General features: G+C 36.0%; 1 protein-coding gene and 1 pseudogene across 5 annotated transcripts in view; both read right to left on the bottom strand.

Annotated features, from left to right (window-relative positions):
- NELL1 (NEL-like 1 (chicken)) overlaps nt 1-25,654 on the bottom strand; it is a 995,550-nt gene that overhangs the window by 160,316 nt on the left and 809,580 nt on the right. The gene's annotated exons all lie outside the window — the stretch shown is intronic.
- LOC105508612 lies at nt 6,547-7,179 on the bottom strand (annotated as a pseudogene). Its single transcript, XR_001001300.1, has one exon. The product of XR_001001300.1 is annotated as a 60S ribosomal protein L17 pseudogene (transcript).

Here is a 25,654-nt window from a genome sequence, read left to right as displayed (position 1 = left end):
AAAGAACAAAGCGCTGGAGGCATCACGCTACCTGACTTCAAACTATACTACAAGGCTACAGTAACCAAAACAGCATTGTACTGGTACCAAAACACGTTTCAAAATAAGACATATGAATGGCCTTCTGGGCATGGTGGCTCACGCCTATAATCCCAGCACTTTGGGAGGCCGAGGCTGGTGGGTCACCTGAGCTGGGCCGGGAGTTCGAGACCAGCTGATCAACATGGAGAAACCCTATCTCTATTAAAAATACAAAATTCACCAGGCATGGTGGCCCATGCCTGTAATCCCAACTACTCAGGAGGCTGAGTCAGGAGAATCGCTTGAACCTGGGAGGTGGAGGTTGCATTGAGCTGAGATCAAACAATTGCACTCCAGCCTGGGCAATAAGAGCACAAAATCCGTCTCAAAAACAACAACAAATAACAACAACAAAAAAACAACAGAAAATAAATGGCCATCAGGTATATAAAAACATCACTAATCATCACCAAAATAAAAATAAAAACCAAAATAAGGTCTCATCATACCCCAGTTAGAATGGCTGTTATCAAAAACACACAGAAAAATATATACTGTTGACGATACAGAGAAAAGGGAACTCATACACACTGTTGGTGCCAATGTAAATTAATACAGCCATTATTGAAAACAGCATGTAGATTTGTCAAAAAACTAAAAATAAAACTACCTATGACCTAGCATTCCCAATACTGGGTGTTTATCCAAAGGAAATAAAATCATTATAACAAAGAGATACCAACAACCCCATGTTTATTGAAGGACTATTTACAATAGCCACCATTACATAATAACCCCACACGCCCATCAGCATATGAATGGAAACAGAAAATGTGGTATATATACACAATGGAATACTATTTAGCCATAACAAAGAAGATGAGCCTAGAGAATATTATATGAAGTGAAATAAGTCAGGCATGGAATGATAAATATCACATGTTCTCACTCATATATGGGAGCTAAGAAAATGAGCTCATAGAAGCAGACAGTAGAATTGTGGTCATTATAGGCTGGGAAGGGGAAGAGGGGGGGAAGGATAGGCAGAGGTTGGTTAATGAATGCAAAGCTACAGCTAGATGGGAGAAATAAGTTCTAGTGTTTTCTACCACTGTAGGCTGAATATAGTTAGCAATCATTTAGCGTATATTTTCAAAAAACCTGAAGAGAGAATTTTGAATGTTCACAACACAAATGATTAATGTTTGAAATCAGGGATATGCTAATTACCCTGATTTGATCATTACACATTGTATACATGTATCAAAATATCTCTATATATACCATAAATAAGTATATTATTATGTGTGAACTAAACAAATATTAAGACACTTCATACATTTACCCCTTCCTCTTACACTTCCCAAATTCAGAATAGATGCCTATTTCCTTCCAATCTCCCCAGGTCACTTAACACAAGACTCAATCCCATGACAATCCACACCCCAAAACTTTGTTATCAAAGTACCTACTATTATCATAAATGTACAATATCCCTTCTTGCAAGAAGTAATAAACTCAACTTTATTTGACTATAAGTGTATGCTGAGGTCCTTTAGCTAGTGAGCATTAACATTTGTTAGGATTTCAGTCAAATATTATGAGGTTTAGGGTGGAGAATCAATAAATTAATGGCTTGAAGATCCAACAATGACAAGTATTGTCACTACAAGTTTCACAAAGAAAAGCTAGTATAATAAGAACTAATATTATCTTAGTATGTGATATTCATTTTGCTTTATATTTTCATAGCTATCTTTAGGGACATCATAAAAACCTTGTCTTCACTGTCATTAAACCAAACAGTAAGCTGAAAAGTCAAAAAATAAATCAGTAAATATGTATAGTATTTGCTATTATATTCACTAGGGGATACAGAAAAAAAAAAAGGAATCCTGGATGGTCCTTACACTAAAGAAATTTATGGTCCACTTGAGCCAGAACTAAAATGACTTTCATTTTAATCTTGAGAGTTTGCTATATGCTATACACTGTTATAAGTGCCTCATATAAGATCTTACTCATTCATACATCTCTACAGAGAAGAAGCAAGATTATTCCAGTTTTGTAGATGAGTACATTGAGTTGCAAAGCAATAAGGAAAATAGCCCTGAATGACACATCCAACTAGTAAAGATGAGTTCAACATAAAAACCCAAGTAGCTTGAATTCAGAGCCCACATACATGCTTAACTTTACTCCTGTTGAGAAACAGCTAACAGTACAAGGCACAACAGAGTTGAGCATAAAAAAAAGTGTAGAAGCAGGTTAAGCAAAATGGCAGAGGCAGAAAAGAGAAAGAGCAGAACAATCATGGCCACTCAAGGAATGGGATGAACCACTGGGGCCAACACAAATGGAGACTATTTCCAACCCTGTGAAAACTGCAGCAGATCAGAATGGTAGTATATGGATACATTAATTTTGTGAAAACTAGACCCTTTACTTTTCAACCTTATCATGGCAAACCTACATAAAATGTCAAAATTTTAACACCTACCTTAGAAACATAAGAATTAGACCTGACTTTTGAGCATCTTCTATGCATATAGTCAATAAACATTTAATGAGCTCCTACTAAGTGCTAGACATTATTCAAGGTACTTGGGAAATATTAGTGAACAAAACAAATTAACAGATCTATCTTAGTGAAATTTACAAGCTAGCAGCAAGAGAGAATCAGTATACAATAATGACAATAAATACTTAGATGATATAAAACTTTGGAAAGGAAAAAGATTTTTGTTAAAAAGAAAATAAAGGAAAGGTCTTGGAGATTGGGGGTGTCTGAGATGAGGTAGGGGGACAGTTATTAAATACATAATCAGTGCAGACCTCTTTGAGAAGGTGAAGTGGGAGCATAAATGAAGTGAGAGAAGGGAGGAAGTGAGTAAATCATCCAAGTGGATGTCAGCAGAAATAAAGCAGGTATCTCAAACATCCTTCTGAATCAGTATCATCATAAATTATGATATAGTTTGCTCTATAATGTTAAAAATTTAGGTTAGACGTGTTTTGAATTGGGAAGTCACCAAGAATTTTTTCTTTGTACAGTTTTCCCCTAATGATTTGCTTGTTTTAAAATTTACTGAATATCTACTATATTCTAGATCAAAATTATAAAGAATACAGAAATGAAAAGAATTTGAGAGCTATACTAAAGTTGCTTGATCTCGTAGGGGAGGGCTGGTCATAACAACATAGTGTGACAGTCAGTAAAACACAAATACGATCACATTGCTGCAGCTGGGACAAACATACTCCTGGAGTTAGGCAACATTCCTGTTGTATTATGCTGCAGGTCAAGGTGTTTTCTATTTTACTCTTTCTGGCTGTCTAAAGTGCTTGAAGCCTGATTGGTGAATCCACCTCACGCTGCAAATCATTTCCTATGATCTAAGAGGCCCTGCACTACATCTCAGAAGGCCAGGATTCTATTTGAGGGGATTAAATGCGTATCTCAGGTGGTACAAGAGCACTTCATCAAACAAACAAACAATAGTTCCCTAAAGCCAGTTTGCTTAGTGCTGAATTATAAAAATTAAACTAAACTAACAGATTAAAGATTTGGTATAGAGATTTTTAGATAAAACGGCTTAAGTGTCTCAGCTTTCCAATTTACATAAACTAGAAAAAAGATGCATATAAGATTTCAAAGTATCCTTGTTATTCAGAAGATGCTACAAATTGTATATATATTATACAATCACATAGAAAGAGTCTTTAGCCAAAATAAATAAAACTTAAAATATATTCAAAATGTCAAAATATAAAATAACCAAAGGGATGCAAAAATGACCAAAAAGGTAGATTTTAAGCTTTTAATGAGAAACGGAAGTTGGATGTTGTCAGATTGACAGAGTAGCTAGACAGGTGTTACATTTATTTGCAATACCAATAGTTTAATATCCTTTGCCTTCCACGTATTTGTTTATAGATTCACACTATTTGCTGGTAAACACAAAGCAAGACTAATATCTGTGGAAATGAATGAAAGAAGTGAACATATAACAAGTATCTGAGATGTTTCAAGTTCTGTATAGAAATTGTGATTGTTATTTAATCTTCACCACAACCCTCTAAGATAGTTAGAGGCTATTCTTATACCATTTTACATATACAAACCAAAGGATTAAGGTAGATCAGTGCTAGTGTCCTTTCCTGCCTTTAAAGAGCTGATGTGCCTCTGAGGTTTTAGAGTTTCTAGCAAAAATGCTCTCTGAACTCTTGTGAACCCACATCTCAAAGAGACTAAGGTTGTCAGTTTATCTTATAGACAAGTGACTTTCCTGCTCACTGCCTCTTTTAACCTGTAAATATGCAAAGGCTTTGTCATCAATCCAGTCAGGCAAGGGAGAATGCATCATAATATATTTTTCTCCTCAAAAGTGATTTCCAAATCATCTGGCATTTGAATTTCAAAGCTGATGCAGCTCAGAATGTGTGGGTTTGGAATAGCAAACTTGCTTGAAATAGCAAGTCATATTTTTGTCATGCACTGCATTGAAGTTGAGGTGTTTACAGCCAAGAGAGGATTGAAGCCCCTTTGCCCAACATAGCTTCTGTGTCTATAATAGAATATCTTCCAAATTCATACACAGATTTTAATAAAGTCAAACTTTGCCCCCTAATGAGTTTAAAAGCTAAAATAGGAAAATTCAGATTCAAGCCCTTGATTGATCAAAAATCAGTTAAACATTTGAATCATATTTCATTCCTCCCAACTTGTCAATGTTACTTTAATATTTAAGCCCATGAGCTTTACATAATTGTCTTAAAGATGTTTTAAAACACTTTTGACTTTTCAGTTTAATTTCAAGTGTTTTAAAATTACTATTTCAGTGAACAAAGTAATCAAACTATTAAACCATTTTTACATGAATAAATTAGAAACATTTCCTGTGAATGTAAACGTGGAACTCACATTAGTGCCTTAAAAATGCCATGCCATTAGGAATTGCACGATCAGAGAATCAAAATGAAAAGGTCTATGATTTAAAGCCTCAAGTATTGGCTATGAATCTTACACTGCAATGTGGAGGCTCACAAGGGAAGTGACTATCAGGCCATTACTACCCACATATAAAATGCCATTAGCAACGCTAAATGGATCCTGCACACCTGGATGTGACAATCCTTAGATTATACATATATTATTACAACCAAGAAAGTCACTTGATGTTGCTGCTTTCCACACTTTCCAGAACTCCTAGGTCACCTACCAACACATGTGCTTTAATAGCTTTAGGGCTATATTTTATCATTTGAGAATTAGACACATTTAATTGTCTCTCTTCCTTCTTTGGCTCTTTTCTCATGATAATCACCCAGCCTCTCCTAAACAGCAGCAAGTCACCTGTGAAAGGTGGTCATTATAGTTCCTGCAGAAAAGCAAACAAATTCTAAGTCATAAGCTATAAAAATGAGTACCTTGTTGAGGTTTTTCTTTTGAGTAAAGCAATATAATAATTTCAAATTAATCTGAAACATTTTATAAAAAATAAATTGGAGAGTTGCAGGGAAGTGAAAGAAATGAATATCCCTGGAATGTGTATCAGTCAATAACCAAATCCAAACCTTTTACTCAAATAAAAATAAAAATAAAAATAATAACTTCATTGACACTATCTCAAATAAATGTATGATTTCAGAGTTATGAAGGCTACCAGAAAACACTTTTGTTTTACTCCTTTTCCAGAAAATTATTTGTACTAATGATGATTAATTTTATCTTTCATAGATGACCACGCTCTGCTTATTCTGCTTAAGAACTCTAAGAAAATGGAGGCCACCAGATGTTAGCCTTGGTGTGTTCCCTCTCCACCTCAGAATATAATTAATAGCTCTCCATTAACCCTTCCATCCTTCCCTCTTAAATAAGTTTCAGCTAGAAAGTCTGTCCACAGCCAGCTGATTGACATACCCTACCCATTCTCTGAAAATCCATATTATTTTAACTTCAGGATAGTTTTTTAAAATGTGCCTTTGATCATAAGCACAAACACACTAGCCTTGTCTATTTAGCTTCAGGATCAGCTGCTTGAGAGCACAAACCAGGTTAGCTTCATCAGTGAAACCTCCCATCCCCTCACAGAGCACCTCACACAGAGTATTGTGCAAACTAGGTATCCAGAACATTACTGGGAAGTTACAGTGGCTTTTATACCTCTGCAAGGCACTAGTTTTTGGGTGTGACTGAAAGTCTGTCGGGTTAGGAGTGGCTGAGATCAGTAGTCAGAAACTGACTTATTTTACTTCTTGTGTTTCTTTTACCTATAAAATTAAGCCATTCGATAGGAAAAAAACCCAACATTTTTGTGTGTATGTTTGTGTGTGTGGAGAATGGGGTCTCGTTATGTTGCCCAAGGTGTCTCAAACTCCTGGGTTCAACCTATCATCTTACCACTTCTCCCTCCGTAAGTGTTGGGGGATTACAGGTTTGAGCCACCATGCCCAGCCTCAACATTTTTTAGCACTTACTATACATATCAGACAAAGCCGAATATTTTCATATATGTTTAACTGTTTTTTTTTTTTCCTTTAAATTACATTTATTTTAATGCTGAATTTACTCCCGTGCCATAAGTTTTTGTTTCTTCAGTTTCTTCTGGGATATCTTTTTCTTCTGGGCAACCTCCTCTTCTGGTTTAGGAACAATCTGTTCCTTTTCAGTAAGGATCATCTCAATGTGGCAGGGAGAGCTCATGTATGGGGTAATCCGACCATGAGCTCTGTAGGTCCGTCGGCGCATCTTAGGTGCTTTGTTCACTTGGATATGCTCGATGACCAGAGAATCTACATCTAAACCCTTAAGTTCAGCATTACTCTCTGCGTTTTTAAGCATGTGCAGCAAAAATTCAGCACTCTTTTTGGGCCATCGACCTTGTGTCCAGCCCCACTGCTTGGCCTGGGCACACCTGCCAACTCCACCATTGTAACGTCGGAATGGTACGCACTGTTTCTGTAAAGTGACATCTTTCAGATACTTCGTGGCTTTTCGAATATGCATACCCTTGATGGCCTGGGCAGTTTCACGAGTGTTCTTAAAGTGAACACGAAGATTGGAACCTCTTGATTTGCATGATTTCGTGGGGTTCTCCGGGTCAAGTGAATAGCGAACCATTTTCACAGATTACCTCAGGCCGCTTAGGGGAAGAGCTGTTTAACTGTTATATTCACTGCAAGTGAAATAGTTCTGAGGTTTCATGGTTGAAGTTTAGAGGGAGATAGCAATATCCCAAGTTTTCAAAGTTGAAATTTACTGTAAAAAATCTGGATTATTGTTCAACAAATACACAACAAATATTTTCCCCTTTCCCTGTTAGAAGTGTATCTGTCCTCATCTGTGTTAGATTTTGTTACATCAACTAAATGTAAGAGATTGAGAATTACATAGTCTAGACTCCCCTTTACTGTTAGGTTTTATGTTACAGTTTCCAAAACAAAAATGAAATTTTGCAAGATTTGGAAGGTGGAGAAATGCAGAACCCTTATTCTTGGAAGGTTGTTGTGATGAGACATAGCAACATGAAAAAATGCAGAGATGCCTAACAACTTGTCCTCACTCTCCCCTGTTTCATGTTGACTTCGTTTTCCACTTGCTGGCCCTACTGCCCAACAGCATCTCCAGGTCCACGCACCACCAGCTGCCTGGCTGTGTACTGACTGATGTGGTAATTACATGGGGGCAACAACTTTCACGAGAACTCCCTAGAGGCTTCGCTTTCACAGTCCCACTCCTGAAGCCTTGTGTGCTTGCAATTTCAGATTCTCCCATAAGCTCCAAATTATTCACCCCATGCCAGTGCTCCAGATGGACTATGTCATAATTCTCTTGGATCTTCTGACACCCTTCTTCCAGATCTTCACTGATAATATAATAAAATCCTTATTAACATAATATTTACAAGAGCTCATTTCTTTCTGACTGCACCCTGCCTGATACACACCCTATTGATGTTTGGCTTCACCATGTCGTGCTTGTGACTGAGATAACCAATTCAGTGATTCAGCTGTAGAATCAACCTACTTAATGCAATAGGAAGGAGCTTGCTAAAAGTGTGCATAATTACATAATATACATTGAAGCTTTGAAGGTAAGAGAATGTATGTGCCTGTGTAGAGATATGCAGTTTGTCATAGTATGTCTCATTAAGAATATTTCAAATATCCACTTTTCATGAAAATCTTTAGAAGTATCTTCTTTCTCAAATTAATCTGTGATTTATGATGCTCATAAAAGTCCTAATAATGATTATGCATTCATTCTTCAGCCAGAATTTCATTTATTCAACCACTATATATTGTATGTTAAGGATTGTACCAGGTTCTGGGATATAATGATGAGTGAGACACAGAACAAACCCCAGTAGATTATGTGCCAACCACATGCTACTGAACATGTACTGTGAATGTCAAGCTTGGGGACTAGTGCAGGAAACAATATCATAAGCAGATATTTAACATTAACATGTGAGAAGTCCAGTGAAAAACTTATAGACTAGAATTATTTTAAAAAAGAAGAATGAACTCCACCAGTAAACAAAAGGGTTTTCTCCTCTCCAGTCTCATTGTTTCCTTTTGTGTATTTCTAATCCTATACAATAGATAAACAGAGTTTAAAAATGTCAAATCCTCCCACTTCTGACTTCCAGTCCCTAAAAGCCAGCATATTTCACTTTTTTAGCTACATTTCCTTGGCATTTACCTCCACATTTATAAACAGCTTTCTTATACTGTTTGTTTCTTGATTTTTCTAATTTTTAACATTTTCTATTGTCTTACTTGTTGGGAAAATGAAGATTTTTTTTTTTTTAATTCTCTGCTACTAGTATGTCCCAACATTATCACAAACAAACTCTAAATAACGTCCCTCAAAAATACTTATCTTTGTATTAGTTTCCTATTGTTTTTGTAGCAAATTACTACAAACTTAATACAACACAAATCTATCACTTTACAGTAGGTGAGAATTCTAAAATAGGTTGGCAGGCCTGTGGTACTTCTTGAGACTCTATAGCACAATTGGTTTCCTTGCTTTTTCCAGCTTTGAAAGGCTGCCTGCCTTCCTTGGTTCATTACCCTTTCTAGCAAAGGCATCACTCAGACCTTTGCTTCTGTATTCACATTTTCTCTGACTCCAGTGCTCCTGTGTCTCACTTATAATGACCCTGTAATTACATTAGGTCCACCCTGATAATTCAGAAAAACTGTCTCATCTCAAGGTCCTGAACTAAATCAGAGTTATCTTTGCTTAGGAAGGTCATATAGTCACAGGTTTGAGGACATTTTGGGAAGAACATTAGCCTCCAACCATTTTCATAACTGATGGATACCTACCTAGGTATGGAACTATATTATCTAATATTCCTCAATCTTTTGAACATCTTCCATTGTCATGTAACTTCCAGTACCACAGGTAGGAAGTCTATGCCGTTTAGATCTATATCCTTGATATGTGGCTGTGTTCCCTTCTGTTTCTGGAAGCACTTAGAATCCTCACTTTTCTTCTGGTGGTTAGAAATTTTACAATGATATGATTTTTAAAAAAATTGTACCAAGGTATGTGAGCTTTTCATGTGAGCTTTTTGTGTCTAACAGCTTATGACCTCTATTCATAGGAAATTTTATTCATTAAATCTTTCATAGTTTTCTTCTAATGTTTACTGCCTTCTCCTAACAGAACTTTTCTTATTCAGAAGAAATTTTCCTCTAAAGTTCTTATTTGTATTACTTTATTTTCCTTTTGTTTTGTTGAATTTTTTTGAGGGGTCTTTTTTTTCTTTCGTTGTCAATATCCCCAACTTGACCTTTAAACCAATCTAATGAGTATTTTTCTTCAATTTATTAATGTAATAAAAAACACATAACATAAAATATACCATCTTAATCATTTTTAAGTTTATAGGTCTGTGATATTTAGTGCATTCATATTGTTTGGTAACAATCACCATCAGCCATCTACAGAATTCATTTCATCTTGCAAAACTGAAACTATTTACATTAACAATAATTTCTCATTTTCCTCCAGGAATCCCCTAGGAATCACTATTCTACTTTCTGTCTTTAAGATTTCGACCCCTGTAAGATAGCTTATGTTAGTGGAATCAACAGTATTTGTCTACTTATGTCTGCCTTATTTCATTTAGTATAATTTCTTCAAGGTTTATCTATGTTGTGGCATATTGCAGAATTATCTTCCATTTTAAGGCTGAATAATAGTCTGTAGTACGTATATACCACATTTTGCTTATTCATTCATCTCTCTAGGGATTTGGCACACTTCCATATTTTAGCTGCAGTGAACAATGCTGTTATAAATATAGGTTTACAATATCTCTTCAAGAACCTGCTTTCAATTCTTTTGAGTAGATATTTAGATATGAAATTGTTGACTTGTATATATGGTAATTCTATCTTTAATTTTTTTGAAGAACCACCATACTGTTTTCTACAACAGTTATAACATTTTACATTCCCACCAACAGTACATAAAGGTTTCAGTTTCTCAACACCCTCACCAACACTTGTTATATTGTTTTGTTTTTTGTTTATTTTGAAAGTAGCTATCCTGATGGGTGTGAAGTGGCATCTCATTGTGGATTTAATTTGTATTTTCCTAATGATTAGTGATGCTAAGCATCTTTTCATGTGCTTACTTGCTTTTTATATATCGTTTTTGGATAGACGTCTTTTAGAGTTATACGCCAACTTTTGAATTGAGTTTTTTTTTTTTTTTCTGTTAAGTTTAGGAATTTTCTGGGTATTCTTAATGTGAACCTCTTCTCAGAGATATAATTGGCAAATCTTTTTTCTCATTCAGTAGGTGGCCTTTGAACTTTGTTGATAATGTTCATTGGTGCACAAAGCTTTTAATTTTCATGAAGTCTAACACGTCCATTTTAAATGTTGCTGCCTGTACCTTTTGTATTATATGAAATAAATAATTGCCAAATCTAGTATCTTTAGTTTATTCCCTATATTTTCTTCAAAGATTTTGAGTTTTCATTTTTATGTTAGTCTCTTACCCATTTTGTAGTTAATTTTTGTATATGGTGTTAATAATGGTCTAATATTCTTTTTGATGTAGATACCCAGTTCCTTCAGCATCACTTTTTGAAAAGATGGTCTTTTCTCCATTGAATGGTATTGATGCCCTTGTCAAAAGTCATTTGACCATATATGTGAGAGCCTATCTCTGGGTTCTGTATTCTATTCCATTTGTGTGTATGTTTGTCTTTATGCTAGTAAAATACTGTTTTGATTATTTTAGCTTTGTAGTTAGTTTTGAAATTAAAGAGAGTGTGTCCTTCAACTTTGTTCTTTTTCAAGATCATTTTTGGCTATTCACAGTACCTTGAAATTCTATATGAATTTTAGGATAGGCTTTTCTTCCTGCAATAAAAGTCTTCGGGATTTTATTGAGCCATTGGGATTGCTCTGAATCTGTAGATTGGGATTTTATTAAGTCATTGAGTTTGCTCTGAATCCGTAGATTGCTTTGGGTAGTATGCTTGTATTCCAGCAACAAATCCCACTTGGTCAGGTTATATAATCCTTTTAATAGGCTTTTGAATTAATTTTGCAGTATTTTGTTGAGGATGCTTGCACTAACATTCATAAGTGATACTGGTTTGTAGTTGTCGTGTAATGGCTTGGTCTGGCTTTGGTATCAGAGTATTCCTGGCCTCATAGAAAAGTTAAGAAGTTATCCCTTCTTTTCAGTTTTTTGGAAAAGCTTGATTTTTTCATGTTATTTCTGTAAATGTTTGGTAGAATTAATCAGAGAAGCCATCAGGTCCAGGGCTTTACTTTGTTGGAAAATTTTTGATTACTGATTCTATCTCATTTGTTATAGTTTTATTCAGATTTTCTAATTCTTCATGATTTAGTCTTTGCAATTTTTGTGTTTGTGTTTCTAGCAACTGTCCATTTTGTCCTCATTACCCAATTACATGGCATGCCATACTCATTTTTTTGTTTTCTTTTTTTTGTTTTGTTTTGTTTCTGTTTTCTGTTGAGATGGAGTCTTGCTCTGTTGCCCAGGCTGGAGTGCAGTGGTGAGATCTCAGCTCACTGCAACCTCTGTCTCCCAGGTTCAAGCAATTCTTCTGCCTCAGCCTCCCAAGTAGCTGTGGTAACAGGTGCCTGCCACCACATCTGGCTAATTTTTCCATTTGTAGTAGAGATGGGGTTTCACCATGTTGGCCAGGCTTGTCTTGAACTCCTGACCTCAAGCGATCCACCAGCCTCAGCCTCCCAAAGTGCTGGGATTACAAGTGTGAGACACCATACCTGGCCTGCTGGCATACAGTACTCTCCTATAATCCTATTTCATTCTATTAAATTGGTAGTAATGTCCCCACTTCCAATTCTGATTTTAGTAATATGATTACTCTTTTTCTGAGTCAATTTACTAAACGTTTGTCAATTTTGTTGATCTTTCTGAAAAATCGACTTTTGATTTCCTTGATTTGTTCTACTGTTTTTCTATTCCTTGTTTAATTTTGCTCTAATCTTTATTATTTTCATCCTTTTGCGAGCCTTTGATTTAGTTACTCTTTTTCCAGCTCCTTAAGTTATAAAGTTAGGTTGTTGGTTTGAGATCTTTCACACTTTTCTGTGTAACTGTTTATAGCTCTAAAATTTCTCCCTAGCTTTCACCACATGCTGTAACTTTGGGTATGTTAATGCTTTTGTTTTCATTCATCTCTAAGCATTTTCTAATCTCTCTTGTGATTTCTTCTTTGATCCAGTGATTATTTTAAAATGTCCTGTTTATCTTCTACCAATTTGTAATTTTTCCAGTTTTCCTTCTGGTATTCAGTTCTGACTTCATCCTGTTGTGGACAGGAAAAATACGTTGTATAGCATTTATCTCTTTATATGTTGAGACTTAATTTGGGCATAACATATGGTCTATCCTAGAGAATGTCTCATTTGCACTTGAAACAAATGTGTATTCTTTTGTTGTTGAGTAAAGTGTCGTGCACGTCTTTTAAGTCTAGTGTGTTTATTGTGTTATTCAAGTCTCTCTATCTCTTTACTTATCTTCATTCTGGTTGTATTATCCTTTACTGAGAGTGGGGTATGAAAGTCTCCAATCATGATTTTAGAAATACTTATTTCTTCTTATAATTCTGTCAATTTTGTTTTATATATTTTACTGTTTTTTGTTGTCTAAATGTTTGTGATTATTATATATTCATGTTATATTGAAACTTTTATTAATATATAATATCTTTCTTTATCTTTTATATATATTTTTTTTAGATGAAGTCTCTCTCTGTCACCAGGCTAGAGTGCAGTGGTGCAATATGAGCTCACTGCAACCTCCAGGTCCTGGGTTCAGGTGATTCTCCTGCCTCAACCTCCAGAGGAGCTGGGACTACAGGTGCACGCCACCACGCCCAGCTAATTATTTTTTTGTATTTTTAGCAGAGATGGGATTTCACCATGTTGGCCAGGATGGTCTCGATCTCTTGACTGTGAACTGCCCGCCTTGGCCTTCCAAAGTGCTGGGATTACAGGCGTGAACCACCGTGCCTGGCCACCTTTTATAAAATTTTAAAACTTAGAGTCTATTTTTTATATTAGTATAGCAACCCTTGTTCACTTTTTTTTTTACTATGAGCGTGGAATATCTTTTTCCATATTTTCACTTTTAACTTACTTATATTTTTGGATCTACAATGAGTGTCTGATAGACAGTGCATAGCTGGATCATGTTTTGTTTAAAAAAAACCCATTCTGCCTATTTCTGTCTCTTGATTGGAGAGATTAATCTAGTTACATTCAAAGTAATTACTGCTAATAAGGGACTTATGTCTTTCATTCTCTTATTTGTTTTCTATATGACTTATTTTTTTGTCCCCGATAGTCTGTATTACTGTGTTTTGTTTTTAGTTAATCTTTTTGTAGTTTGGAGTTTTAATTCCCTTCTCATTTCTTTTTGTGTATATGCTATAACAACTTTGTGGTTACTATAACTATTACATTTAACATCCTAAACTTTTAGCACTCTGAGTTAAATTTACACCAGCTTCACTCCAATAACATTAAAAAAATCTTTTATTTGCAGCTTCATCCTCACTTTTTTCAATTACATCTTTGTGCACTGTGTTAATAAACATACTAATAATTGTTCTTGTTAAATTAATTAGTCTCTTAAAATGTGTAAAATAAAATTATGTATCATGTCTAAAATCAAAGTTATAATAATTCTACCTTTTAGCTTATAATAGTTTTTTTATGTATTAGTCTCTTAAATCATGTAAAATTAAAAAATGGAGTTACAAATTGTTACAATAATACTAGCTTTTATAATTGCCCATATATTTACCTTTATTGAGATCTTTATTTCTTCATGGAGTTTTGCATTATATTCTAGTATATTTTTATTTCATCATGTAAGACTTCCTTTAAGATTTCCTGCAGGGCAGGGCAGGTCTAGTGGTACTGAACTCTCTTTGTCTCTCTCCTGTCTCTCTCGCACGTGCACATACATGTGTGCACACACACACACACACACGTAAATGTCTTAATTTCCTCCTCACTTTTGAAGGATGTTTTTCCAGACAGTGAATTCTTGGTTGACAGTTATTTTTTTTTTCTTTTAGCACTCTGAATATATCAGGCCCCTGCACAATGGCCTCCAAAGTTTTGGTGAAAAACCTGCTGATAATCTTGTTGAGGATTCCTCACATATGATGAGTCACTTCTCTCTTGCTGCTTTCCAGATTCTCTTTGTGTTTGGGTTTTGACAGCTTGATTATAATGTATCTCAGTTTGGTTATGTCAGGTCATATTACTTAGAGGTCATTAAGCTTTGTGGATATAGCTTTATTCATGTCTTTTATCAAACTTGCGGAGTTTTGGGCCATTATTTCTTTAAATAATCTCTCTGCTCCTTTCTCCCTCTCGTCTGCTTGTGGGACTCCCATAATGTGAAAACTGGTTCTTTAAATCTCCTGGAAGTTGTTTTAGTGGGAGAAGGAGTAGCTTACAATAATGCTGTGGGGTGGGGAGATGAGGAGGTGGTGGGGAAGGGCTTACAACAATGGCTTCCTGCCTTTGTGTCTCCACCTGCAAAATCAGAAGCAGCAATAGTAATCTGAACACAGATCTCTGATATCTGGAGGACAGGATCTTTATTGCCCAGCATGGCTCCTGCAAGTTGCATCCAAGATGCTCCAGGAACATATGCATGTGCCACAGAGTTGAGGTAGGTAGGGGATGGGTTGCTACCTCCAGATAAGAGCTGAAATTGAATAAAATCAAGTATGGTTTATTGTTCAAGGCTTCCCTTGGACATTGCAAGCCTTGGAATAGACTCCAGAGTTTCAAAATAGTTACATCAGAAAGATGTGGCCAGTGTAATCATTGTTTAGGTGAAGAGGCAGATTCCTGGTGCTACCTGTTCCACTACCTTATACCATGCTAATGTATACCATATTTTTCTGATTTTCAAATCTTCTTATTTTTTGAATGCTTCTTTTCATGGCATTCTGTTATTGTTTCATAAATACAATGTCTTTTCATTTCTGCAAATATTATAGCCTTTTCCTTGGCATTTTCTTCTGTCTCCATTGTCTCTCTTTTTCTGTTTCTTTTATCCATTTTGATTGCTTTGTCTCATTTATCTTGTAGCCTTTACTGATTATTTTGTTGGTGAATATTCAAATTCTAGTACTTAAGGGTCTTTCAGTTTGAAGTCATCAATTTCCTCAGAGAGGAATTTTCCAATCACCCTCTTGAAAAGTGCCAGACTGCCAAGTAAAGGATGGGATAGGATACTGCCATTTTGAAGACTGTCTTATATTTACACTTCCTTATATGCTCTCACCCTGCTTTTTGTTGTGTCTGGTGCTTCCATGTCTGGACCCAGTTTAATATAATTTTTCATAAGAGCAAACCTCCAGTCTTCTGACGGCAGGGAAGATGTAGCTTCTGTCTGAAAGGGGACCTGGGAGTCTAACTACTCATCAGACAAATTTTCATCCAATCTTCCTCTTTTCATTCCTATACTTGATCTCATTTTTGGAGGTATTTTATGGTGTCAATTCCCAGGTCTTTCCAAGTTTCTTTCTCAGTAACTCTGCAGCTACGTAACTTTTATTTTTCTCTAATCTACTGTCAGTTTCCATTTATTGACACGTTTTGCATTTTCCATTTTCAGCCACTATCACCTCCTTTCCTCTTCTTTTCATGTTTGTATACGTACATCATTTTTACAACTCCTTTACTATCATTTATATCATTTTTATTCCTTTCCTGGGGACTTAGGAAGCAAAAGTAAGTGCATTTGTTTAATCTACCATGTTTAAGTCTTCTCTAATTTAATGTACTATTAAGTGAGTAGAGCAATATTGCAAATATAGCTTCATTTGTAGAAGACTATGAGGCTTAATGACTTGTTATGTAACAAAGTTGAGATAAGCTTAATAACTACGTTTTCAATTGCAGGCATTTCATTCATTTATTCAACATGCACTTGAATGGCCCAAGTGTGCAATATGTTTTTGTATCCATTCAAACACATGTACACACACACACATCCACACACATGCACCTCTAAGTATTGTAGTAATATGGCCAGTGTAATACGGGAACACAGAGGCAGATAAGATGAACTCAGCAAACAATAAAAAAATAGGAGTATAACAAATTGTCAATAAGTGGCCACAAATTAAAAATAATTGGAACAGCATGGCAAATGAATGGCAGTGGAAAAGAGCTTTGTATAAGTATCAGGAATAAAAGACAGATTTTTATTATGATATGATCTGTACTTGATGAAAGACAAATTTCTCCTAAACTGTATGAATTAATTTCTCTATCATATTTCAAATTTATATACTTGATATCTTCTATGTGTACTTTTACTTGAATACTGCACCTTTCTCTTCATCAAAGTGACAACTAATGACTTTTCTCTCAAATGGCTGGGAAAGATTATATTTTGAAGTCATATTATAAATATGTGCATTAAGCTAATAGCTACAGTAGAACCTGTTTCTCCTTGGGACCAGTAGTAAGAAATATTTAAAGAAGAATGTCACGTTCCTCAGAGAATTTCGGTACATGCCTTTGATGACAATAGTTGCTGTAAAGATTTATGAGAAAAGCTGAATTTATGACTGATTGGATTCTATTTCGGCGACCCCTAAAAGGCTCTTCTATCTACAACTTAGCAGTTTCTTTTTCCTAATGTACAGGCTAGCATTATTACACAAAAATGTGATGGTTTCCATAATAACTGATGATGAAACAGTTGATACAATTATTTTTTCCAATTTAATATGGCAATTTCAGAACTTTCAAAGGTTTCTTAAAGGATAAAAGATCATTTTGGGACTTTTCTTCATAGCTACCCACTTCTCTCACTAACTTTTACCTTTACCAGGATTTGATGCCACTGTTTTACGCTTTGGGGTGAAATGCCAGCTCTAAAGTATAAGAGACTTGGTCAAAGGTAGTGCATTACAGTGCAGTGTAAGTAACCAAAAGAACACAGCCCCCCAGTTTTCTTCTTCACTCATCCAGACTTCCTGAAACAGACAAATGTGAACAAGTGTCATTAAGGGGGTGGGGGAAGTGGGCAGGCATAGAGACCCTCCCTCTCTGCTCTTGTGATATGCATCAATAATTTTAGGCTAGACATGTTGTAGTAATAAACAACCTCTATATCTGTTTTTACAATGATAATTTAATTCTCATTCACTTTACATGCTCATGAAGATTGGATGCAAGTGTGCTCTAATCCTCTTTTCTCTGAAATCCACACATAAAGAATGGCCTATATTTTGGACACGCTATCCTCAAGGCACAGATTTTTAAAAAGGAGGTAGCTGAACTATGCAACGGCTTTAAAGTTTCTTATCAGAAGTTACGAAGTTACTTCTACTTATATTTTATTGGCCAAAGCAAGTCATTAGGCAAGCTTGATATTATCAGGGTGGGAAGTATATTATTTCTTCTATGGAAAAAACTTAATAAGGGATGGTTTAGAGACCTGAAAGGAAAAGACCCATAAAAAAGAGAAGGTAAAAATTTTGAACAGCAATTGGCACTGTGCTGATATGTGCTCAGTAAGCATGTGCAGTTTGATGAATGGAACTCTGCCACCCCAAATTCCATTTACATCTACACATTCTATTTTGATTTATTTATTTTGATGAATCCCTCAATTGTTATTGTGACTACGTATGCAAAGTAGTAGATACTACTATAGTGAATACTACTAAGGCAAATCAGTAGATAAGTGGACCAAGATCATACAGCCATCAATATCTGAAATTTTGCCTACCTGGTTTCAAAAGCCATTCTTCCACAGCTCCCTTAGCTTTTATCCACATAACTTACTGAAGCATAAACATATTCATCTGCACGATAGCTTCATGTCTTCTACCACCCTCCCCAGAAGCCCCTATTTTCTCAGTACTATATTTCTAGCACCCCATCCCACAGAGTGTAACATAAGCCAGTGTTCAGTAAACCCATTGAATAAGTGAAAGATCAACTGACTAATTAAAGCTGAAAAAAAGCTTTTCTCATATATATAAAAATAATAAAGCCTAGCTCATAGGACTATTTTGAGGATTCATTTAGCCAGTGTATGTAACGAATTTGTATAGTGCTTGGGACATGGTGAGCCTCTAAATTAACGGTGACTAAAAAGAAGAAAAGTCACTAGGTGCAGATACTGTTGAGCTGGATGGGATTTGGAGAAGATTGACTTGTTTTGTTTTGTTTCATTTTGTGTTTTTCAGAGAAAACACCATGGGTAAAGGATGTAAGGTGGGACTAATAGGGAGTAAAGTGGGACCAACCCTAGAAGTGGGACTCATAGGGAAGCCTGACCCTAGTAACAAATCAAATATAAGAGTTGGAATAGGGTCAGGTAATGGGGATGAGAAGGAAGTTGCTTTTGACAATCATCTACTGCTGAAGGTAACTAATCAAGCTTTTTCTAATCTATCAACTACTACTTTCCTGCATTTTAAATGCTGACCATATCAACTTTATGTGGTAAAATCATTCTGATTCATAACTTCTCTATTAGGTACATCACAGATGATTTACTAGTAAAAAGGAAAAAAACCTATAGGTTGAGAGACAGCAAGCTATCCTTCTTTAAATCTGGAAACTCCTTAAATGATGAATCTAAATAAAAAAAAATCAGAAACATTTTTAATACATAAATCTGTAAATACACGAAAAATATAAACAACTTTGAATAATGAATAAAAATATGCCTAGTAACTTCTGAGTAAAGACCACCAAAAGGTAAGAAATGCAGCAACTCATTAATGGAAACTAGGATATAATATACTGCACTATCAAAATGAAAATGACAATAATTATTATTATAAAGTAAAGAAGAAGGTAGAAGGAAAAAGGAGAGGAGAAGAGGTAGACAAACAAGAGCAAGAACAAGAAGAACAAGAAGCCGCAGCAAATACTCGGATAGCACAGAAAACTTTCTAGGTCCTGTGCTAAGTCCTTTATACACGTCCACACATTTAACAGTATATATTATACTGTTTAGGCGCCTGAAGTTGTAGCCATGCTGCCTTGGTTTGTGTTCCCACTGACACTTACCAGCTGTGGACTTTGGGCAAATTATTTAATTTTGTACTCCTCCCGTTTTCTCATCCATTAAAAGAAGTAAACTTACATTCGTGAGGATTACATAGATTAGAAAAATCATCATCATGAACTATGAGACAGGAAATAAATAAAATTCAGTTTACCCAATTGTTGTCCTGACTTAACTAAACATTGAAGGAAAACAAAGGACCTAGAATTTATTCCACATGTGTCACAGCAAATGAAGATGAGTCAAGCTTCCCATAAGTTGCTTCTAGTGCCATTCCCTGTTACAATAACTTGTCACCAGCTCCATCATATCAGATGTAAGATTCTGAAGATCCAATTGCTGTTGTATGTGTTTTTGCATGTGTTTTAGCAGTGGTTGGGAATCCTTTAAAAATCACCATATTAACATCTTCCAGATTAAAAGTAAAAAGGAAGTAGGGGAAATACAGAATCTATTTATCTGTCATCTCAACTTTCTTCAAATAATTCTAATTCTTGTTATGTAGAATTTGGAAAAGATATTTGCAACCAAAGGCCAACATTTCCTCCTTTCTTTCTCCTCATTTTCCTTAGTTGATGACTAATTAATGCAGAAAGCACAGGTTCAGGAGCTAAATGTCTTTGAAGGGGAAATGAATGCCCTGACAGGCTACCATTTATGAAGCCAGTCTCCTCACTAATTATTAGGGAGGCAGCCTCACCCAAGGTTACAGCATTATATTAGCCCATCCAAGGTAGTACTTACTTTAGCACATCACCCTTCTATGTATATCATTTTTAAAACTCTGTCTTTTCTTAAATTACTACCAAGTCTGAGCAAAGTAGATCAATTACAGTCAAGAGGTGGATAGGAAAACAGACAACAATCTTTGTTCTCAGCATAGAATCAGCAAGCACTTGAAAACACCTTATGTAGAGTTCTGTTTTCTCTCTGAAGAAAGATATTTGCTTCCTGGAGTGTTATAGCAGCAGGGCCTCCAGGAGACGAAAACAACGCATACTTCAATTGTTGCAAGAGACATCATTTCTTTGCAGGCACACAGCATTAAAAGTTGTTTTATCAAGAAGCTTCCCTCTGTCCTCTCTCAACCCCTCTTGAAGATGGAGAACATGCTGAATTTTAAGGACTATGGAAATAACAGTCCCTGATGAATGGAACCTAATTAGTGACAACTAAAGTGTCACTTGGCATACATCCCCGAGTTTCAAACACCTGGTTCCTTCTTCTGCTTTCTAGCAACAGTGCCAGAGAATGGAAAACCACCAGCCCTTCTCATTTTGCTTAACCTCTTAAGGTTAAGCAAAAGGAAGGGAAACATGGTGTAATCCTCCCTTGCAAATTAAGTGATTAAAAACCCCAGCCTGGGTACTCAGTTGTCATCAATAAAAGAGACGCCACAGTGACACAGTTACTATCCAGGACAATTCCTGTAAAAATAGAAAAGATAGGGGGGAAATGAAAGGAAATGAATCATAAGCAAAACAAACAAACACAAGAAACAATAATCTATAACCTGGCATCATCACTACAATTTTAATCTAGATACATACAGATCAACAAGAAGAGAAAGTTGTCAATCAAACTGCCAAAAATGAGATGGTCTGGTGTTATCAACCTCACATTGAGAAATTCAATCCTTTTAAGTCTGGAAAAGAGGCATTTACCCCACCCTGCCTAAATCACTAGTTTTCCTCCAAGGCTTCAAGGTAGTCACAGGCTGTGCACCTCTGGACATGGCTGACAAACAAAGGCACAATTACCCAGCTTTCTCTAATGGCCCTGGTCTTCCTTCGATAAGTGGCTACGTGAAAGAGCAGGGGAAGGTGAAGGAAATGATGCTCAATTTGTGCTTTCAGAGATAAAAGAGTTTCTCAGGCAAGTTTAGCTTTGACTGAGGAGTCAAAGCTCCAACTCACTCTAGTTTCAGGTAGTTTAAGAGCCCTGCAGGAGTGAATAGCATAAACTTGGTATGGTTAACTGAGTAATTCAAGAGGTGCTTTGGGGATTGTCTTGGCTCTTTAGTTGTCTTCATTTCCTGTTTATGCTTTCTTTGGGAGGGAGGGGGGTGCATCTCTTTATTCTTTGGTGCCTTATTCTAATGTTGAATGAAGTAAAAGAGACAGAAATTGCCCTAGTGAATGTTGTTGTCTATTAGAAGCTTGAGGAGGGAAGGTAGGAAGAGGGGAAGCCCTGCATTGACACAGGTTGAAACTATTCCAGGATTATCTGTAGGTTCCCCTTACCCAAAGTAACTGACATTAGGAAATGTGATTATCAAATGCCCATTGCACATAGTCCCATTCCCATTCCCAACAATGTCCTTTGAAATCCAAACGATGCAGTGAAAATCATAATCAGAAAAAAACATTATACTTTATAAGAGAAAGTATAATTATGAATGATCTGAAGATTTATTTTTATTAAAACAAGAAAAACTTAAGAAAAGAGAATGGTTTAGCAGGTATAATATAAACCCTCACATGAATACAGGTAGGACACTGGAGAGTCCATCTCCCCTATCAATGACTCTTAGGCTATGTTCCAGGAATGCCCACAAGCCAGTAAAGAGACTTTCTATGGTCACTAAAATCTCTTTCTCATTCTCAAAATGTTCATAATATATATACATGTATGCAAATATTTTTAAGGATATTATTCACAACTTCCATTAACTTCCAAAAATGCTGTGTGTATGTTTGAATAAAAAAGAGTAAAACCAAAACACTCTGCATAGCACATCATGTTGCTATGAGTACCATCAGTTCCAATAGTTATTTCTTTCTTGACCCACCCTCTCCCCTACTCTTCTTCCACAAAATATTTGAATTACCTTCATTTCCAAAGACCTCTTACCAGGCCCAGCAGCCACCAGAGAACCTCTCCTACCTCTTTCACCCGTATCAAGCTCATTAGACATGTAATTAGCCTTTCTGGATAATAATCACAGTAGCTCAAGTTCATGAATTTCTTTCTCCCTAATCTTTAATTCTAGGTGAGTTTGTGCTGTAAGACTTCAGAAAGACCAGCCTGTCATTAAATGGAGGGTTGTAAAGATTTTACTATCATTGTGAACAACAAAAAAAAATCTTGATCATTCTATTATTTCCTCTATATGAGGAATATAAACCAAAATGTTGTTTACATGCCTCCACTGATGCCCCCTACCTCCTGACAGCTGATGAAACATGTCCGTCCTGCATTTTACCTCTGGAAGGACTGATGCAAATCGTGACAGGTCATGGGGTGAAGTTAATGTTGAGATCTTGCCACAGCCTCAGAAATATTTTTCTACATCAGATAAATTGCTTTGCTATTCCACACAGATGACATAAAAATAAGATTTGGGGAGAACGGGTGACCAGGCAGTTGGGCCACCTTGGAACAGGTGTGCAAACAGAGGTAGGCTAAAATAAGGACAGAACCTGAAACCAGATGTCAGAAGGTCTAGGTTCCTATTTCTGTATTCTTAGTAACCCTTGTGAGGCCTTAGGCAAGGCACACAACCTCTATGGACATCACATTTTGAGAAAGGAAGATGAGGGAATAGGATTTGATTAGAGATTTCTTTAAGCTCATCTTTCAAAGCAGCCATACTTTTTTTTCAAATTTATTTCTAGAACCTTGAAAGTGAAGCATCTAAGATGGATAATGGGGTAAGTGCTGAAGCCCACATTTACTATGTCTCCTCTCCATCCCAGCACCCTTCAGTGTCATTTTTCCATGACATAGTTTCAAAACTACCATAAGAGGAGGTCCAGATTGTCCATCCAGATTTGACATCCTGGGTTATGGTTTATCTTGCATCTCCATCATCCCTCAGAATTCTGGATGACTTAGCAGGACTGAACATCTGTCACATCATGATGCTGATACTGAGAACAGTGGCAGTGAGCCACAGAAAAGGTATCAGGTGCCTTCTGAACTGGCAATCAAGGTTTGTTGTCATTGTTGTTGTTGTTTAATAAAGTTTCTCATATGTTTTGCTACTGTATGAATTTCCTATTAGCCAAAGTGTTGGAATACCCAGAACACCACATTCCATACATGTCGTTGAGACTAGAGAGTGTGCCATAATCAGGGACCAGAATTACTTCCCAGGATGCCTGCAGAACTGGAGACTTTCTTCAGATACTCTGGAATACCTCTGGTTGGCTAAGGGTTGCAATGTGAGGGTTGCAAGTGAGAGTCATGAGAGGTTCTGTAGCTGGCAAGCTGCAGGCCTCTGCCTTGCCCAACTGCCACCATGTCACCCTCCCTTCCTCAGGCCAGGAGTTATGCCTAAGGGGTTAGATTCTATCCACTGAGTTTATAGAAGGTTATTCTCATTTCTCTATTTCTGGAATTTCCACAGCCCAAAACTTCAAAGAAGGTAAACTTCTCTGAGACTGATGTAATTTTTCTTCCTGATACTTCATGTTCCATAAACACACTTCCCTCTAAACAAAAAGTACAAATGTTCAACATCTAACTCTGGTCTTAATGCACTAAGCATGGACATCATGATTAGAAAAACATGGGTTCAAATCTTGGCTTTGTCATTTATTGACGGGGTGATTTTGCATAACTCAGTTTCTCTAAGTTTCAGTTTCTTTGCCTATAAAATGACCAATTCTAGGAAGCTAATATGAGTATTGAAGCAGATAGAGATGAAAACTCTTGGTTCAGTGCTTAGCACTTAGTAGGCATTTAAAAATTATAGGTCTTATTATTTAATAACAAAATCATTTATGTCTTATCTATAAATTTGCTAAATTCACCCCAGACAAAATCATTATCATGTTTCTAATTTCTAGACTGAGATAAAAACAGGAAAAAATATCTCGAACAGAAATTTTTATAACTATAATTTCAGAGAAAATAACTAAATGAAGAAAATATCCTATTATTTTTCCATCAGTTAATTTGTTTTGAAAATAAAGAGTGATATTTTCCTTGAGTTTGAGAATGCCTAAACATTTGACACTTTATTGCAAACTTGTCAACATTGTACTTCAAACTCTGTCATCATAAATTTACGTCTCTTACTATAGCCTGGGGTGAACAGAACTTACACACAAAAATCTAGGGTACCACATATTATTGACAAAGCAACAGGATGAGAATGGTCATCAGTACAAACCTTCAAATCGTTCAGCAAGGTCTATCAAACTGCTTTTCAGGAAAATCTCACAGCCAACACTGAAAGTCCTAACAAGGCACTGTCTGCCTTACTCATACCTTCATTGAACTTCATAGTTGTGCCATGATTTGATCTGCTTCACTCACCTCACCTGAATCATACCTCATTGAATCTTATCTTTTTCAAAAAAGTAATAGTTGTCCATTGTAGATATGCTTGCATTCATTTTCTCTTTTGAAAAATATTGCATTAGAATGTCATTTATCTTGATCACTGAGCTTTTCTGGCAACCTCTTACATTTTACCTGAGGTAAGGGCCTCACTCATCTCACTGTAGTTTCAGTGCAAATGCAGACCTCAAATAATTTTTTCACACAAACCCCCACTAAATATTTTTACTCCTCCAGCCTTTCGTTAGAGTTTATTATTATTTGTTTATTATTTATTATTGCCATTATTGTTATTGAGAGACATATATTAATATAGAGGTGTGACCACCTAAGCCATTGCATGAAAACAAACACTCCTCCAGGTTGTCGTTTCAACACGGGATTTCCAGAGAACTGTGCAACAAAGTAAAACCCACAGGCATGTTTGCAGAGCCCCAGTGAAACCAGTGGTGTTTTCTCTCAACCTTTTTCCATATATGGCAAGATTCCAACACTTCCTTTTTCTTGAATGCCTAGTCTATGATGGACATCATTACACTAGAGAACTTTATAAGTATCTCATTTAATTTTCCCAATCTTGTAACTTAGATACTACTTCTTTACTTCCAGATGAGGAAAATGAGGAGTCGAAAGTGCTGTATTTCCCTTGAGATTATGATACTAAATAGTGTGGTTAGCAGTACTTGAACTTGTGGAATCTGACTCCCAAATTGGTGCTACTTCTATCACATCTGGTATATTAAG

The sequence above is a fragment of the Colobus angolensis genome, unplaced genomic scaffold, assembly GCF_000951035.1.
Source record: "Colobus angolensis palliatus isolate OR3802 unplaced genomic scaffold, Cang.pa_1.0 Scaffold164, whole genome shotgun sequence".
NCBI classification, from domain to species: domain Eukaryota; kingdom Metazoa; phylum Chordata; class Mammalia; order Primates; family Cercopithecidae; genus Colobus; species Colobus angolensis.
Note: the sequence above shows the minus strand (reverse complement) of the source record. Positions and strands in the feature narration are given on the sequence as shown.